We start from the raw sequence: 20344 nt of genomic DNA, 5'->3' as shown, positions 1-20344 counted from the left end.
GTGAAATTAATTTTCCACCTTATTATCTTAGCGTATGACGTGAGTCTCTTTAACTCGCCTTCGTTCAATTAGCAAACAGAAATCTAAAACATCCCCGCTCTAAGAGAAAAGGAAATACCTTTTTTAGAATTTTACAAAAAAAATGTCTGGTCCATTTTGAGGTGTTTTTTTTTCTCATTTGACAGACGCTCAAATTAATTGACGCACAGTAACAACCTACTAGTGGGTTCAATCATCCTGTGTCGTATGAAAAACGTTCTGTAAAATTACTAGAAGTTATCGTAGATTTAGTTAGTCTTGCGTTTCCAATATATCTGTAATAAATGACCTTCTTTATCTTAATGTGAATTGTACAAACAGGTACTGAGTAATTAGCGAGAATTTTGGTGGATATCGTAATTGAATTCAAGAGGAAAAAAAGAAGTTAGACTGAACGGCTACGCAGAGGATAATTCATTTAGAATAAAATGCACGTAAAATAAATAAATCTTATTGCAGATAAAATAGAAATGTTTTATTTGAAACTTACCTACGCTTTTTATCCTATTTTAAATATACTGAATTTAAACTGGAAACATTAAAGCAGAAGTTAGATTAAAGTATTACAGAGATGGGTGGTTCCGATAATTGGATCACATTTACTTAGTGATAGATAATAATTAAACAGTAAACACTAATAATTAACTATAAAATACTTAATTATTTAAAATAATTATTGCAAAATAAAACCCAAACATAAAAATATTGTATGATTATTTATGATTAGTATGTGTGTGTGTGTGTGTCTTGGCGCTTCGTGATGAATCGGTGACAGATGAGGTGTCATTCTCACACCCTTCTCACATAGCAGAGATGGCAACGACTGTCGGTATAGAGCGGTAACTTGAAAGTCACTAGCGTCGAAGATGTGCATTTCAGTCTCCCTTCATGACCATCCTGGAGTCATTACATGGCCTGTCGTTATAAAACACATTACACTCGATAAACTGTCATCCACAAAAGTCTATTTATAGGAGAGCAGAACGCAGTGTTTGGGTTGTGTCAGCGTTTCAGTATCCGTGAGCGAACGTGAGACCTTAAAGATTAGAATGAACTGTTTGTCTTAGCTGTGGTGGACCTCACCTTAGCTGTGGTGGACCTTTATTCGATAATTTGTTAACAAATTGGGCCATTTCAAGTCAACAATCAGTAATACTCGTACGGACATGGAAGCGCAGGAAGTCAACTCCAAGTGTTACCCGCTGTGTAGTGCCCCCCCCCCCACCACCACCACTACCACCGCACTCACCGAACGTGCCCGTAGAGTACTACGTTGGATAGTATGTAAAACCCTCAATTCGTCGGCTGACACGTTGAATGCGGAGTTCCGAACATCGACTGGAAGACAACTCTACACAAAAGCATTCAGAAACGAGGCCTCCATTATGAGTCTCCATGGGTTCCTCAATATTATCTGACCCAACATACAGCGTCGTCTTCAGGGATGCAAAGAGCGTGTACAGTGGGACGTGGAAGTTTGAAAAGTTGTGTTATGGAGCGACGAATCAACACTCTGTACCAAGCAAATGGACGGGTATCGGCGTTGCGGATGAACGTCTCTCACCAGAGTGCGTAACACCAAATATGAAATTAGGAGGCGGCGGTGTGACGGTACGGTCCTGTTTTTTCCTGCTTTGGCCTCGGACTTCTGTTTGTTGTACTACGAACATTGAACTCCGAGAGGTATCTGACCATTCTGGACAATCCAATGCTTCCTAATTTGTGGTGTTTCTACGGAACTGACCATTGTCTCTTTCAGCAAGACAATATACTGTGTTTTAAGGCTGCTGTAGCTGGCTGTAACTGCGTTGTTTGTGGACACAACCTCACAATTCTTGACTGTCCTCCACAGAGACCTGAACTCAAACCTATTGAACATCTGTGGGATGAATTGCAGCGTCGGATAAGATCAAGGGACGTCTCCCACAACAGTTCAGGACTTCATTACCTGCCTACAAGAAGAACGTTCCAAAATTCCCATTGATTTCTTTCTTACGGTTGTGGAACGTATGCTACGTGGGATTACTGCAGTCATCGCTGCGAAATGAGGTTCTACATCTTATTAAGGTGGGTGTGATGGCTGTTTGTTCCTCACACTACAGTGTCCGATGACTTGACCTCTTTCTAACGCTTATGATAAATTCTGAGCAATACTTTCCTTCAGATTCGGTATTTGTATAAAATGTATTGAATCAACTTAGGAAATGCGTTTTTCGTGATAACTTCAGTAATATTGGAACACTTCATCAATAACATAATAATTTGTATAATTTCTTATTTCGTTGATAAACTTCTTGTTTCACTATTAGGTGATAAGTACAAGTTGTATCTTGTAACATAAAAATGATGTTCTTAATTATAAGGTCTACTTTATTTTCTCTAAATTATGCTAAAATATGCTAATAATTTTTGGAGACGAAATAATATTTTCTATAACAACTGCCATGAAATTACCAAATATCCCTCATATTTGGCACACATGTCTGTCCCATTTATACATTAAATTGATGTATAACTGGGGAAAACGAGTGCTAATAATAATAATAATGATAATAACGATAACAGTGATCGTGCGTTTAGCATATTTTCCAGATCTTGTCTGTCAGTCCAAAATTTTTTTTGTTATTTTTTTTTAAAAATTGGAGCAACAGCGAAGAGTAGAAGATTAAGACAGCATGCCAATGCATAAACATAAATTTATAAATAAAGGGAAAGTTCATAACGATCATATTAATTAAAAGTTTTGATTGTAGATACTGTATTTGTCGAGATCAAAACGTAAGTTGCAGAATGCTGTCTCACTTGGAGATAAAAGAGAGAGCTTGCAATAGAGAGAAAATGTAGAAAGCAAATATCATTATTATTATTATTATCTAGAAATTTTCGAAAAACACCTGTTATACTAGACTTTGCTATTTTTTACAACTGTAGGCCATCCATTTTTGTCTAATTTCATTATCGTCGGACGAATGTCTAAACGACTAAGAGATTTTTTCATCCATTTGCTGAAGGGAATCGATTCTAATAATTGTCATTAAATTCTAATATTAGAAAGAAAAGAAAAGAAAATTGAGAAGCGATAGAAAGCATATCATGACAGCATCAAAATGCTTTGCACTTGCAAGTAAGACTTCTATGGAAATATAAATAAGGATGACTTGAATCCTACTATCTTGTCGATCTGTAATCGGGAAACTCTTGATATGACCTAAGCATCTTCCTGTCCCACCTTCCTCCTTTGAGTACTTTGAGTAAAGATCGACTTCTAAGTCCAGCATTGATGTCAACAACATCCTTTGAGAGAAAGGAAAACTTTCTCCTCTGGAGCTATTGTAAAAGTACATTTATTGTTTCTCTAATATCGGATGTTGTGGGATCTTAAGAAGCTGAAGAGCACGCGAGTCAAACTTTCCAGAAAGATCTCAAAGTCCACAGAGAACTTCCCGGGCGGAACAGTAGCGTGTTGCAGGTTTAAACCGTGATGGATGATAATCAGTCGCACGTGTTGTGCACTGAGAATGACACGATGACAACGCTCACGTGCGTGTTCTGTCGACAGTGTTACACGACAATGTTCCGCGCACGACGCCGACAAGAGGAGGTTGACTCAGTTGGAGAAACTGTGTTTAGCTAATTACAACCGAGCCAGTGCATGTAAGTGCTATTTAAGTAATACCTCAATTTGGTGTGTGTGTGTGTGTGTGTGTGTGTGTGTGTGTGTGTGTGTGTGTGTGTGTGTGTGTGTGTGTGTGTGTGTGTGTGTAAATAAGTTTTTTTACCTTAGGAATAATGAATGAGGGTTACCAAGTAATTTTATAAACTTGGTTATTTTACTCCTAATCTCAAGTAAGCAAACAGTTAAGTTTGCGCCTTTAGTTCAAGTCTAAATGTGGTGCAACACCAGGGAAACTCATTGTAAAGGTGGGTAAAGCTCTGATCACTATTCTTGGTATTTTCCATAATGTAAAGCACATCTCACTAAGAGATGTATACTGCAATACATTATGGGTGGGATCACTACCCAGACCGGTTTCAACCTTTTAAATAAACCACCGAGCAGAACCGCTCATATTCCGAAGAAAAGCATTCACTGGCAAAGCCCATCACCGGGCCGTGACGGAAAACACTTTCCCCGGAGACTCAAATTGCTCCCTTAAGAGAGCGAACTCATATTAGCAATCTCACCGGTTTCAACCTTTTTTGAATGTAAAAGTGAAACGGGCTCTAAAAATAAGACGATCCCGAAATATCGCACAACTCTGCGTTGTTCTACTCAATGACAGGCTCACCCTGTCACCGAGAAGGACTTCTCAATATTGGCTCTACCCAGTGGCAGGCTTACTCCACCACCAAGCAGAGCCATAATCTCAACGTCTCAACGGTGGCCCTACTCAGAGACAGGCAAAAACCTATCCCCAAGCAGAGCCTCATGGACCCCCCCCCCACTGGTTTCAACCTTTCTTCAGTGAGTAGCTAGACACTAAATAAATATAAATACCAAGGTTTTAGTAATACAGAGCCTTATCAACTTTACCTATACAAGTTGCTACAAAGTGTTTCTATTTTGAATAAGAATCTCTGGAGGAGATATAGATATAAATAAGTTCTTTTTACCTTGGAAATAATGTATTAGGGTTACTAGGTAATTTTATAAACTTGGTTATTTTACTCCTAATCCCAAGTAAGCAAATAGTTAAGTTTGCGCCTGAACGTATGAAATTACTCGGTAAGTCTAATACATTATTCCCAAGGTAAAAAACTTATTTACATCTATATCTCCTCCAGATATTCTTATTCAAAATAAAAACACCTTGAAGCAACTTGTATAGGTAAAGTTGGTAAGGCTCTGTATTACTAAAACCGCGGTATTTATATTTAGAGTCTAGCTACTCACTGAGGAGACCTCAAAAAAGGTTGAAACCGGTATGATTGCTAATAATATGACTTCGCTCTCTTAAGGTTTTTGCCTTAAGGGAGCAATTTGAGTCTTTGGGGAGAGTGTTTTCCGGCCCCGCCGGTGAGGGGCCTTGTCGGTGAATGCTTTTCTTCGGAATATGAGCGGCTCTGCTCGGTGGTGGTGGAGGGTGGAAGGCCATCACTGAGTGGGGCCAACGCTGAAATGGACGGTCTTTCGCCCACTATTGAGTGGTCAGGGATCGTCCGAATTTTTAGAGACGGCTTTACTTATTCATAAGATTGAAACCGCTGGGGGCTCCGGGAGGGTCTGCTTGCGGATAGGTTTTTGCTTGTTTCTGAGTGGGGCCACCGTTGAGATTATGGCTCTGCTTGGTGGTGGGGTGAGCCTGCCACTGGGTAGAGCCAATACTGAGAAGTTCTTCTCGGTGACGGGGGTGAGCCTGTCATTGAGTGGAACAACGCAAAGTTGGGCGATCTTTCGGGATCGTCTTATTTTTAGAGCCCGTTTCACTCTTACATTCAAAAAAGGTTGAAACCGGTCTGGGTAGTGACCTCGCCCACAATGTATTGCAGCATACATCTCTTAGTGAGATGTGCTTTACATTATGGAAAATACTAAGAATAGTGACCAGAGCTTTACTCACCTTTACAATGAGTTGCCTTAGTGTTGCACCACCTTTAGACTTGAACTACGTTTTAGGTGCAAACTTAACTGTTTGCTTACTTGAGATTAGGAGTAAAATAACCAAGGTTATAAAATTACTTGGTAATCCTAATATATATATAATTTTTGTTTTGATTGATGTTTTTACCCCTGTTATAAAATATTGTTTCTTGCCCTGTTATAAAATCTGGTTTTTCGTCAAGTAATGCTACGAGCTTCTGTACTCAGCCGGAAACAACAAATGTTTGTAAATACTTAATGACCTAATTTCGAATCCCGTATAGGACGCTAACCTTCATAAGAGCTTTTCAACCGCAGAGGAGCTAACTGGTCTCATATCTCATATCAAAAAGCCAAATGCATTGAATGGCTGATAGTATTATATTTGATTACTTTCCCAATAGATCACATCATTTACAATAGAAGTGATGCCGTAAGGATAGCGCCTTATAAACCTCAATTTGCATATTTGACTGAATAAATACAACGCGATCATGCTGATGATATTCATAATAAATACTTTAAGCGCATCCATAAGGATGTTGTCCGTTATGAAAATTAAAAGCATCAGGCTAGAATAGTCACAACTATTGTACGGAAAACAAAATCTGAGTATGAAAAGAAACTAGCTCTGCGTGCCAGTTTCTTTTCATACTCAGTCTCAAGCCACAAGAATTCTTTCGATATGCTGCAAGTGAAAGAAAGAAAGAATGAATATGAAAGAATAACTCTTCTAAATGCAGATGGCGTGAGGTTAATAGAAGCAGAAGAGGTAGTGCAACTAATGACTGTACGAGGGTGGTGTAAAGACCGATGTATCCAACTATCGGCAAATCAGTATCTCAGGAGTTGGAGTGAAGACTTTGGAAAAATTGGTTAGAGCTCGCATTCAGAAATGGGTTGACATTTAATCTTTACTTTGCAATGAACAACATGGGTTTACTAAGGGAGGGGCATATTTTATTAATTTGCTCAACATTCTATAATAATGTTATTATCGTTGAACTAGACAGGGGGGAATGGGTACACCATAATACTTTTGGATTTTGCTAAGGCTTTTGACAGAATACAGCATGGTAGACTGTTGCATAAATTAGAGATAATGGATTCGGATTAGAAAATATTAGTGTGGGTAAGAAAATGGCTAAGTGAAGGATAACAAAAAGTGGTATACGGGGGATGTGAATCTTCAAGATTTAAGGTAACTAGTGGTGTACCATAACGATCCATGCTTGGTCCACTGTTATTCAATCTGTACATTAATGATGTTGGGAAGGATTTGACAAGCGACATACAGTTATTTGCTGATGATGAAAATATAGGTAGGGTAATCAGGAATGCTTGTGATATGCTGTACTTGCATAATGATTTGAATAGGCTGGAATTGTGGGCATGGGAAAATGAGTGTCAATTCAATGTAAAGTAATTCACTTCGGCGTGATTAGATATCCAATGTCATATTATATTGGAGGGATTATGCTAGAAGAAACTGATGAGGCCAGGGATCTTGGAGTGTTAGTAGGTAAGAAGTTGAACTTCAGGGACCACGTAGCAAAGATTGCAAATACAACTTAAAACATAATTACAATGCTCAAACGTACGTTAATATGTAAAAATAAGGATGTTCATTTTGCCCTCTTTACAAGACCTTGATAAGACCTCACTTGGACTATTGTGCTCAGGTCTGGTCTTCTGGATTCCGTTGCGATTCTGATATAATGGAGAAAGTGCAAAGGAGAGTGTTAAAAATGATATCCGGACTATGGAATCCTGATTATGAAGACGGATTGAGAATTTGTAGGCTGCAGACAATAGCAAACAGGAGAAATAGGAGTGATATGATTGAGACTTACAAACTTCTAAAAAAGGTCCTACAGGATTTCAGTTGATGGAATGAATGTTTCAATTTATGGACGGCTGGGAAAGGACAAGAGGGACATCCTTGGGAGCTGAGAATGAATGCCACTAAGAAAGGGATCTATTGTAGAGAACTACAATAGATTTTTTTCTCATAGGGTGGTGCATGATTGGAATGGATTGCCATTGGATGTTATGAGTGCAAGCAGTAAGTGTGAATTAATTCAAGAATAAGTATGATAGCTGGTGTGTGTTTAATTGGCCTCTCTCGATGAATCATCTCTCTGGAGGTCCCTCTTAAAAGAAATAATAATAATACTTTATAGTGCCCATGATGACTTGGACACTCCGTCAAATGAAGATTTTCTATAAAATGGGGAATCTTCAAAACTTTTCACAATTAGTGGTTTAAACTCTGTTCTCCTCGCTATTTTTCAACGGGGTGAAGATAGCTTTGTAAACTTTAAGGTTCAACAAATGATCAGTACAACGTTTCGTAGTACTGATCATTTGTTGATTAAGCAAGGTCTCACTCCACTTCACTTACCTTGCATAATATCCAGATCTCAACCGCAATCTGAGGGATCATAAAAATACCCAGATCAAAGTGAGTTGAGCAGTTCCAAAATCTCTAGAGCTGGACAGTAAATGGATATTAGAAGACTTTCTCTCACTGTATCTTCTTAAACACCACCACCGCCTTTAGCCGTTCCAGAAACATGTCGAATTCCTTCATTATCCTAAATCTTATGCTTATCACAGCAATGTTGTGTTATAGGTTTTCCATCCTTTCTTGTGTGGGGTTCTGCAATAATCTTATATCAAGCAGAAAAAAAAAAAACGAAATTTACGCCAATTCAAAAAATATTTATCCCAGCTAAAATGCAACATACGACAATTTCTTCTCTAAGGCTTGTCACGTTCTATAACAAATGACCAGGAGCGAAAGTATGTTTTCTCGTTAGAATTCTGATTTTAAAAAATCTTTTTGTTATCTTTAATGAACGATTTACATAAAGAAAGAAAACTTTTTTTCAAAACTTCTCATAAAAAAAATCAGTTTCACACGGCATATATTTTCTCTATCTTTAGAGATGAGCAGCTCAGAAAGGATCAGTGTGAAGTACGTTTCTAACTTGAATTATTCTCAAAGTGAGGGCTAATTGCACTATTAGGTAACCCTCTCTCGGATACATTCCACTGCTTACGATCAATGGAAGACTAGTATGACTCTAGTGATGAGTAATAATACCACCCAGTCGACATCCGTAGCTCTTTTGGATAAAAAGCAGCAAAAATGTGCATAGTTTAATGATGCTCATAGCAGATGTCGACGTAGGAGATGAATATTATGCCGTAATACACTTCCTCATGTGTTTTCGTACCATCCTTTCGACGTAGGCTTCCTGACAGCTGGCGTCTAATGACATGTGTCCAATAATTTACCTTCCTTTTTTTTATCCCCCTGTATCAGTACTATGGCTTTTTACTTCCTCCTTTCCATCCTTTTGTGGCCGTGTTGGGCAGAGCTGTTTAATGCTGAATGTGTGCAGTGTGGTTTGGAAAGGAAATGCGAAATCCATGATCTCTCTCTGTAGGTGTATGTATATAACTGAACGCCAATCAATATCAAGTTTTAACCCCCCCCCCCCCCCCCAGCACAGAAGCTCACCGAATTGTGCAAACTGTTTCGAAAGAAGAATACCAGTTAGGTTTCGGAAGAAAGAAGAAAAAAAATTAAAGGAAGATGAATAAATAATGGTAAAAAAATTATTAATATGACAAAGCTTTCATTGAATAGATGAAATGTCTTCATTAATCACATATTAAAAGTATAATATATCATGTAATAAACTGTTACTTTCTAAATTGATTCAAACTTTTAGAATAAAATAAAATAAAAAAGGAACGTAAAGCGATATTAGATATTTTCATATAAAATCCATCATTGTAATGAATATGCGATCCTGCACTTACCCTCCCATAAAACAACTTTCAAATTTTTATTTTATTTATTTTTAATTGATTTTGTAATTATTTAATCTCATAATTTTTGAAGCTAATTTTTATTCTTTAAATGGTTGCGAACCCTTCTTCCTAGTGTAATTGTCTAATTTGATTGACCATCTCTCAATCATTCACTCTGCCATTGTAAAAATCAATAAAAACTTAGTAGAGAATGTGATGAAGATGAAACTAAAGAGTTTTGGTATTTTTAAAAATAAAATCTTAAAATGGATGGTTTGTAATGAAAAAATTGATCCTCTTCGCATACCTGCTTTTTATTTAAACGAAGAGTACCGACGATTATTCAATCTCAAATATGAAGTTTTGTTTTTTAAAGCTTTTACAGCGTTTCTGTTAGAGCACGTTTGACTGCCAGTAAGTGCTTCTTTAAACACCAACATCAATATCAAAAAATTAACTTTTATTCCTCTTCATTTCTATTCTTTACAAGAAAAAAAAATCTCTTATTGTTATACATTCATCTCTTCTTTATTGTCGGCCTTAATTAATGCATTGTTAGTGTAAAAATATACTTGTTTGAAAGTAGTAAAACTAAATGCCATTTCCTGTAACCCACTTCTTAGATTTGTAAGAAATCATTTCATAATTCACTAATGAAGAAAAGAAAAGCTGTGTGTGTAAGATTAAAAAAATGGCAAATCTTCAGGACATATTGCAGTCGATATTGTATTAGATTTAGTTGGAAACATCGCCGCTGGCATTAAGCAACGTTGCGAAGCCAAAGACGTTCCTTTTAAAAGCTTTGAACGAACTTGCTTAGCTGAATGCTAAATTGATTTCTTAACCCTCTGAAAGAAAGGTGAAGGGTAAAAATAAAAGAAGGAGTTCGAAGTGCGAGGATGGTCTGAAAAGTTCTTGGCTTCGACCATAGATGGCAATACTATCGGCAAAAAATTTCTTTTTCTAAGTTGGTACGTCTGTCATAAGCATCCATGTGAAATTACAAGTCATTCTATCAAGTAGTTTGTTTTATTCAGCTGTCTGAAGCAAAAGTGTTGTCTCTTGAAATGGATAAAATTGAATATCGTGCGGTTATAAAATTCTTTGTAAAAGAAGGTTTAACTCCAAAAGAAATTCATTCGAAGTTCATACGAGTTTATGGGCACTCTTCTCCTTCGTTTTCGACAATTAAGAAATGAGCTACCGAGTTTAAACGTGGCCGTACCAGACTTGAAGATGATCCACGTGAAGGACGTCCAAAAAGTGTAACAACACCAAAAATCATTGATCAAGTGCACGATATGGTATTGGATGACTAGCGAGTCAAAGTGCGTGAAATTGCTGAGGCTATAGGTTTTTTAACCAGACTAGACGAAAATATTCGTGAGAAAATACCCGGTTTTCAGAAGGAAAAAAAAAGCATCTTTCATTCGGGACAATGCACCTGTCCACAAAGGTGTTTTGGCAATGGGAAAATTAAGGGATCTGCACTATGAATTGTTGGAACATCCACCCTATTCCCCAAACTAAAACTCTTCCTTGCTGGTCACCGTTTTTCTTCGAATCAAGAGGTGATTGCAGCTGTAGAGGGGTATTTTGTAGATCTTACTGAGAACCACTACAGGGACGGGATAAATGCGCTGGAGCATTGCTGGAATAAATGTATTAGTCTTAAGGGAAATGACGTTGAAAAATAAAAAAATCATTTTGTAATCTTAAATTCGATTTTTCATTCTTAGAAAAACTTTTCAGACCACCCTCGTAATCATGCACTAGATTTCTGTAATATTTGCAGGAAAATCGAAAACTTTTTAGACTGCAGGCGATAAGATAAGAAAATAAATAGAAAAGCTCAATTATAATCGGAAAACATTCTTACAATCCAGAGTGGATTGAATTAGAAGCAACCTCCCGGTTGAATCTCCTGAAACTTCAAAGGATAACTGAGATTGCTGAAGACCCGCAGGAGGTTATCTCAGAAAACATGCCAAAGGGAGAACTTACATTATTGAAAAAAAAATATCGTTACTTGAAAAACGAAATAAAATTCCGTCTTATATTCGCTCTCTCTCTCTCTCTCTCTCTCTCTCTCTCTCTCTCTCTCTCTCTCTCTCTCTCTCCTTTTCTTCTTCGTCCATTTATCTTTCTCCTTTCTCTTCCCTTCTTTCTTGCCCTAATTTCTCTCTCGCTTTTTCTCTTTCGCCTATTCTCTATTTCTCTCTCTCTCTCTCTCTCTCTCCTGTTCCCCTTTCTCCCTCCCTCTTCAGTGCTTCTCTTTTTTTCTTGCTCTCGCTTAGTCTCTCTTGCTCTTTCTATCTCCCTCTTGATGATTTTCACTCACTGTCTCTTTCTTTCTTATTCATCTTTCATTGTTTTTTCTCTCCAATTTTTCTTCCTCTTCAATCCTCTCTTTTTTCTCTTGTACTTTTAGTCCGTTTCTCTCTTCCCCCCTTATTCTCTCTTTTTCTCTGTTTTTTACTCTATTTCTTTTTTCTTACTACCTCTTATCGCTGTTTTTTCTTACACCACGCTTTCTTTCTCTTCCCTCCCTCCTTCTCTTTCTTTATTTTTTTTTCCTTTCTTCACCCATTCCTTTGTTTCTTCTTTTCTACTCTCTCTTTCTCTCGATCTCCGAAGCCGTATAATTTTCCTTACAAACAATGCGTTGCCCGTCAAGCTGTTCAAGATTGAAGTCTCACGTGGTTTTATTAGTGAAAAGGCCGTTTTTTTTTTCTTTTTCTGCTAGTTGACTAATGGTTATTTATTGTCCTATCACTGTCACTCTGGTAACCATAGAAACGTGTTAGTTCGTGTCTTCAGAGAGGCTTCTTGGAAAGATTTTGGAGTATTTGTTGAATAATGTATGAAGAAGATGAGGGAGATTGTAGTCAGGGAACACCGACGAAGGTCATATGTCACCAAGAGAGATAGAGTGAGAGAGAGAGAGAGAGAGAGAGAGAGAGTGAGAGAGAGAGAGAGGGGGGGGGGTAAAGAGATTTGTTTAGAAAAGCCGTGATATATTCCTTAATGTTTCTCTACTGAAGAAGCCAGCCACTTCTCAGAAAATTTGGCTTCTTTGTCCTTATAACAAAAACGCCACGCGAAACTTCAAACTTGATGCACTTTCTTACCTCCAATAATTTTCATCCAGCAGAAGATTTTTCAGACGAACGGGAAGTATAAACATCGTAATGCTTTCAAATTTCCCATCAATTTGAGGAGGGTGAAGAGTTCAAGCAAGATACGCAAACATTAACAAGCATGGCAGGAAATACTACGTCGAAATCGAATATTTGTAATGAAAAATATCGTTCAAAGTTACTGCCTGCAAGTGTTGCATATTTTCTACAGGAAACCAAAACGATGCGTTTGTTTTTAGCGAGACTTCCATGACCTCATTAAGTTTTTCTTTGGAGAAACAGACAGATAAATAAATGAGTATTCTAACGACAGGAAAATTTCAAATAAGTTTTCTGAACATTTTTTTTTTATTTCTTCAATTCGCAGAATTTAGTCGCCAATATTTTTGCTGCTATTTGCATTGATGCACGAAGAGCTATGAACCGTTTGGATGAAAACACGTTAGAATGCATCACAGAACCGTATGGAAACTGCCGATATAATACATTCAGATATGCAAAAAGCCGCTACACTTCCAATATTTCAATTGAGCTGCTGCACGTTTGTGAAGCTCAAAAAATTCAATCGAACTGCTTTATTATATAAACATCAGCTGTATTGTTGAAAAACACGATGTAGTGAAAATCATAATTCGATTGTGGAAGGGTGAACTACGGTCGCAAACAGGAACGTATCTTTCAAAAACACGTTCCTATTGAAGAAGACATCCTGCATTTGCTAATTAACTACGTAGGTTTTCCATATAAAGAAATATTCATACGCAAGCGGTTTTTTGATGCACGACAATTAAGAATGATCTATTTAGTTCAATCAAACAGTTTACTCATCATGTATACTCTCTCAATCTGTAAACGTCGCTGTAACTTATCAGTAAGTAACCTTATTTACTAACCTTATCAGTTAGTAAAGTGCAAATCACAATGATGTTTAATGAGAAGATTTAAATAATGAGATTGAATTTATACCGATTATGTTAATGAATAATCTTTAGGATTTTACTCTTCTCCTTAGAGGGGAGTGAATATGAAACTCCTTTCGATCTCCATCTTTGCATATAAAGAAATACTGCAGTTTCGTTTGATTGAACCAATATGAATATGACATAATTTTCCTTTGTTTACGTGCAAAGAGTGTTTCCATGGAAACGAATGAAGGAGGCGTTACATCCATTTTAATCAATCAACCAAAAATATTTCTTATATATAAGATTGTTATTTATTGTTATAAAATACATGATTACAATAATTAATTTCTATTTCTATTTATTAATTTCTTGTTCAAGTTTCAGTTTGTTTGTTTTTTAATCTTAAAAATATTAAAATACCATTTTGAATTTAATAAAATATATATACAAGAAACAGTAACAGTTACCAGGAATTCAAAATATGCAAATTAGACATTAAAGGGTTCGGAATAATTGAACAAGTTAGTAAGATTAAATATTTAGGAATAGAAAGAAACAAGTATGGAATCACGCAAAATGAAGTACAAGAAAAAGTAATGAAATTGCTACAGAATATCTGGATGTCTGAATGGTTCTCCATCTGGAAGGAAAAGAATATAAGTGAAGAAACAAAAGAATCTATAAAGGAAGACGTAATCATACTAGTACTAACATACGCAGCAGAAACACGTACAGCAACTACAAAAAATCACACAAATTAATGAAACTACTGAGATGAAAACATTTAAAAAAATGAAAATGTAAAAATACTAAACAAAATGTGGAACTATCAGAAAAAATTGTAAAATACTGACAACAAATGAACGGATCCAAAAATAGAAAGACGAATGGAACAATCATATAGAAAGAATGAAGCATAGCAGATGGGCAAAAAAGTAAAGAACAACTGGATACCAAAGGGAGAAAGAAATTGAGGAAATCGAAGAAAAATATGGCGGAATGACTTTGGAAAAGGAGGACTACAAGCATTTGTGCTTAAGAGTAAACAAAAGATGAAAAACCAAATATAGAAAGAAAAAGAAATTTATGCATAGGCAGCTATTCAATTATCGGCTTAGAGTTAAACCCGTCTTTAGACAATGGGAGCTAGTCATTAGGAAGTTATATTTTGCGGGGACCAGTGCGATCATCGAATTGAGAACGGTTTTATTTATTAATCAGTGATTAACCGGGATAAGTGGCAGCTGACTTAATAAGGTGATTGATAGTCCGAGTTCAGCATAACACCACTGTTCAAATATCCGCACCTTATAATATATTGCGTTAACCTACATCATCGCTTCATACACAGTATGGAATGCATCTTAGGATGATCTCGATTTCGATTACGCATAAAACCTGTTTAGAAGACTTGAGAAACTACTGGAAACAAAAATGTCCGGGTTGAATCCAATCTGTAGACTCAGCACTCACGTCGGATGCTGACGACAGATTCCTAGAAGATGAAAAAGACTCGCCATTCAACGTCCTTCGACAATCCAAGGAGGAAGCAGTGGGAAAAAAAGACAAAGAAAACCACCCCAATGAAGAAGCCTCATGGGCGCAAAGAGTGACAGTCTCATTCTTCGAATATTTGTCGCTATTCCTTCGAATAGCGACAACTGTTTGACGGTACTTCCAAACAACTGCACACTACAAAAGGCGCAGACTGTAGCGCTCCCTACCCAGAAAACTACAAAGGATGCAAACACCTTCTGAAAACCAAAACAGAACAACAGAAAGAACTACACAAAGCCATCCTCTAACAATTTAACTCCAAGTGAAAATAGCAACCATAACTGAATCTCTACCAAAGTTAATTTATTTTGGAGAATTTAAATCCGAAATAACTGAATTTGACCAATTTTGACTTTGAATTAAACATGAAAGGACTTAGTTTTTTTTTAAAGATACTTTTATTTTTTTTTCCTTGACAGTTATCTAATTTCATCCATAAAAGATTTTTGATAATTATTTTTAATTAGCATTTTCGCAATGCACAATGTGAATATATAGTGGCTCCAATTAAACAAATGCCTGCAGAGGGAAAACAATAAAGTTAATCCAGCAGGTGATCCTTAATTCTGGTAGCATATACAAGAGTGCGTTTTCTATACCGTTGCTCCACGGTTAAGGGGTCTTTGATTAGTTTAGCAAAAGCTATGATCACTTACAAAAAAAAAATCCTTTTCAAATCTTAAAGTTTTTTATTAATTAGAGGAAAAACTGCTCAGAGTACCTTAATGAGAAGAAGTAATTTGAAATGAGACCACAAAGTTGTTGAAGATAAAATTTTAAATTAAAAGTAGATTGTATATTTAAGGTAATGATTTCAAGAATGAAACGCGGATTTGTTTTCTATTAAAATCCGTTTTTCTAATGAAGATATTTAATTGGCTATCAGTTTTTTTCTTATCAGTTAAATACATCCTAATTATAGGAAACTGACGATAGGTGGACGATAATGATACTAATGCAAAATTGCCAACGATAAATAAGAAGAACATTAGCGAAACCGAAGAAATAATTTCTAAACTTCGCTATGTTTATGCACGTGAAGGAAGAATGCCTAATCATAATTAGCATGGCATTATAGAAATAGCGCTTCCTTTAATTCCAAAATAAAGATTCATTAATAGGACGTTATCCTCCAGGATACAGCAAAAAAAAATTTTTTTTAATAAAAAAAGAACATATTTCATTCGTTGACAGTGAAGTATGCCTACTTTTGCGAGAATATGACTTTTTTCCGATAAGGGACTCTTTAGTCTCCCAGAATAACTCGAAGAAGAAAAGAGGAAAATTGCACTTTCTCCAACTCCTTAGTTGATGGAATATTGACAACATCATTCAGATATCTGTGTGTCCCCTTATTTAATTCTCCATACTAATATCATACGATAATATACAGTGTTTTTTTATATCTCTTTCGCCATACTTTTATACTAAAGTTACGTGGCAGTAAGACATCCCTACCGAGTTTGAAATTATTATAAAATTAGTTTAAAATTTCTGAATTAATCACATACTGTATATAAAACGTATTGATATATTCTAGAAATATAAAGAGTGTTATAAGGACACTTTATTTTATTATTAATATAACAAGCGTAGTAGACCAACTGTGGAAAATTGTAAGAATTGTAATTTCATATCAGTTTCTTGCATATGTACGATGCATGTGACAGCATTACTGCAGTAGGGAATACAAAAATTCATCCAAAATAGGGAACGAAGTACTTGTTGAAAAGAGTAACTTTGGTATGCTTCTTTAAATGCTACGTTTCTTAAAAGATGATAAAACATATAGCATTGCTATTAAAGGGATAAAAATCCTATGTTGTTATATAGCCAGTAAGTGAAACTCAAGATTGATAACTACGATCTATGAGTTTCAATGCCGAAAAATATCGGCGAATTCGCCGATATTTTTCGCGAATTCGAAGGCAATTCGAAGCAAAGGTGGAGCAAGATCCCTCACTATTCTTGATATTCTCTCATAATGTAAAACACAGCTCCTAGGAGATGTAATACTGTCATTACATTATGAGGAGAGGTCACTACCCAGACCGGTTTCAACCTTTTTTGAGGTCTCATCAGTGAGTAGGTAGACCTGGAAGATATCAAAGCTTAGTGAAAAGAACTTACATACCTTCACTATACGAATGTCATAAAGGTGTATTTGGAGCTGTGTTTTACATTATGAGAGAATATAAAGAATAGTGAGGGATCTTGCTCCACCTTTGCTTCGAATTGCCTTCGCCGATAGTTTTTCGGCATTGAAACTCATAGATCGTAGTTATCGATCTTGAGTTTCACTTACTGGCTATATAACAACATAGGATTTTTATCCCTTTAATATCTATTAAGTTGCCAGAAAACTAGCCGTTTGGCTTTTCATCTTAGCTATAAAATATAGCATTGCTATTCCAAATGACAACCTGACTGTTGTAGTCCTGCTACGTTTCTTAGAAAGATGAGGTGATATATAGATGAGATGATATAGAAATGTCATCCGAATTTATAACATTTCTATGATTCTTAAAACAATGAGATTTTATTAATAATAGAAATAAATATAAATACGACTTTTATATATGTGCTACTTTTCTTAAAAAATTATACACTTTATTTTATTAATTATATATTACATTTCCTTAAAAACATGAGGTAAGTCGAAATAATAATGAGTGCATTGGTATCACTTTGGTCACATTTTGTATTATTCTTGCTGTACAATGTTTTACAGTGTGCATTCGTTTATTTTAGATAGTTAAGAATTTAAAAATAAAAAAATCAGGATTTACGAGGTGTTACTCAAACTTTCGTGGATTTAAATAGCTCCCACGAATATGTACAGGCGATCAGTACTCTTTGTGAATCAGTATGCCAACATCTAACAAGGCGAGAGGTTGCATTCTTAGGTGACGTGCGTCTTTGTATGTTTTAGTGGTTCTGCGATTTTCTTCTTCAACTGAAATGGCGAATTTTAAGAAGCAAAGAATTTGTATCAAATTTTGCTTCAATTAAACCTAAAAAATAATAATAAAGTGCTGCAAAAATCGACCGAATGCATAAGATGGAGTTTGGAAATCGTCAAATTCACCCTAGCAGAAAAAAATGAGTCAAGCACGCAGCAATGTCAAGTCAATGTTGATTTTCACAAGGAATTCCTCCACTTGGGTCAAATTATCAACGACAAGTTTTACTGTAAGGTTTTAAGCAGCTAATGGAGAGCATTTTCGGTGCAAACGGATTCTCACCGAACTGGAGTCTCCGCCATGACTCGTCTTTCGACATTTATTGGCTTCCAAAAAATACAGCAGTGATTCTCCATCCCCATCCCCTGTTCGCCTTGTCTCTCTGCGACTTTTTCTTCCTCAATATCAAATTCCACCTAAAGGAGCGCCGTTTTAACACGAATGAGGAGTTTCAGGAAAAATCGCAGGAGGTGCTCAACACACTCACACCTGAGGACTTCCAAGGATGCATAAAGTTATGAAGAAACTGCCGATATCGCTGTATACATGAACAAGGGAACTACTTCGCTGGAGGCGATGCAACCTAGGAGTTAAAATAATTTTTTATGGTCAAACTCCCGGAACTTTTGGGTAGCACCTCTTATGTAATCCGAAGTTCTGTCAACATTGGCAGGTACACTTACGGAAATATTCAATATTCCTATTTTGTTTATTGTCATGTTATCGTAAAAGAAACTTTAATAAAACTCGGATCCCGTCTTATAAGCATGTTCCATAAATATCTTCTGTTTATTCTCAGTGAAGTTGTTGTTTTGGCATAAGTTTGACATCTTCCTTGCAAAAACGAGGTCAGGATCAATACGTATTTGTTATTCTCCTGATTTTTCTGTAATGATGAATTCTTTTTCATTGTTTCCCACGTCACTGCCGTTACTGATGTGATAATCATTGTTCATGATGTCCTTTCTACTTTATCAGCGTATTTCATTGGATATCAGCTGGCTCTCGAAATGCGATAGTGAGCTAACTAGGCAGTTAAAGGAAAGTTGTGATAACGGGTGCAATATGTGCTATCAGTGTTGAAAACAAACCCATTGGAAAGAACTTTACAGCACTAGGGGCTCATATCGCGACTTCTTTCGGTCATAGATCAAAGTGGTTAAAAAAAAACGAAAATTAACCTGAATGTAAAATGTGTAAAAGTTTTACAACCATAAAACGAAATTGCATAACTTATCTCTATTAGTTTGTATTTGAGTCTAATCGATTAAAGTAGTAGAAACTTATAAAGTAGTAGAAACTTATAAAGTAGTAGAAATCTGTACATATATAATTATTTATTTTATACATTTACGCATTTAAACATGCCTGATAAGGTTTGAAAATTCACTTTTTATTTTTTTAATACTGCAAGAGAAATAGATATGCATTATATAGACTTACCTGTAGACCTGCAATTCCTGCAATTCATTCGGCAGATTGTAAAAAAGGAACAGAAAATAAGTAAAATCTTATTGAATTCTTAAATAACAATAATATCCTTCATACAGAATATAGAAAACTATTATATATTAATCAAATTTTTAAAAACGTTTTAATTTTCTTTAAAAATAAATAATATAATAAATATTGGTAATGCACTTTTTTATTGTTAGCATACGTTTTATAGTATAACGCTGCATATGTTACTAATCAGTGTTAATTTCGTGAAATTAAATAGTAAATGTTGGTACAGTTTTTTTCTATTTTCAGCGTTTTCTATAGGATACTGTAGGATAGATCCATAATCGAGGATGGCAGTACCAAAAGGAAAAAGGAACTGTTGAAATTGAGGCAAAGTATGAAACTTATAAAAACAAATTTTAAAATAAATGAGTGATTGAAAGAGGAGAATACAACACAAAAAAATCAAAAACACACGTATTAACCACAGTGAAAATTATTTAATTGTAAATATTTCTTCCTAAGTATCTTAGGACATCATCAGTACAGTAGTTTAAAACAATAATAGGAATAACATACAGTTAGGGCGCATGATTACAATAGAATCTCATTAAATGTGTGTAACGTGTTACAGAAGTAAAAATAAATAAAATAATAAAATAAAATAAAATAAATAAATAAATAAAAAATAATAAATAAAATAAATAAATAAAAATAAAATAAAATAAAATAATAATAATTATTATTATTTAACACAATTTTGTATGACAATTTCCCATACTTTAGGAATAGTAATCATCAGTCACTTCTCCACATCAAACCAGACAGGAAGAAGTCAATAGGATTCCCATACCTTACGTCGAAGGTATCTCCGAACGTCTTTCTAAAATT

The sequence above is a fragment of the Typopeltis vanoorti genome, chromosome 5 (genome assembly GCF_054136105.1).
Source record: "Typopeltis vanoorti isolate ZY-2024b chromosome 5, IOZ_Tvanoo_1.0, whole genome shotgun sequence".
In the NCBI taxonomy this organism is placed as follows: domain Eukaryota; kingdom Metazoa; phylum Arthropoda; class Arachnida; order Uropygi; family Thelyphonidae; genus Typopeltis; species Typopeltis vanoorti.
The sequence above is the reverse complement of the archived record's forward strand: the minus strand, read 5'-3'. Positions refer to the sequence as shown.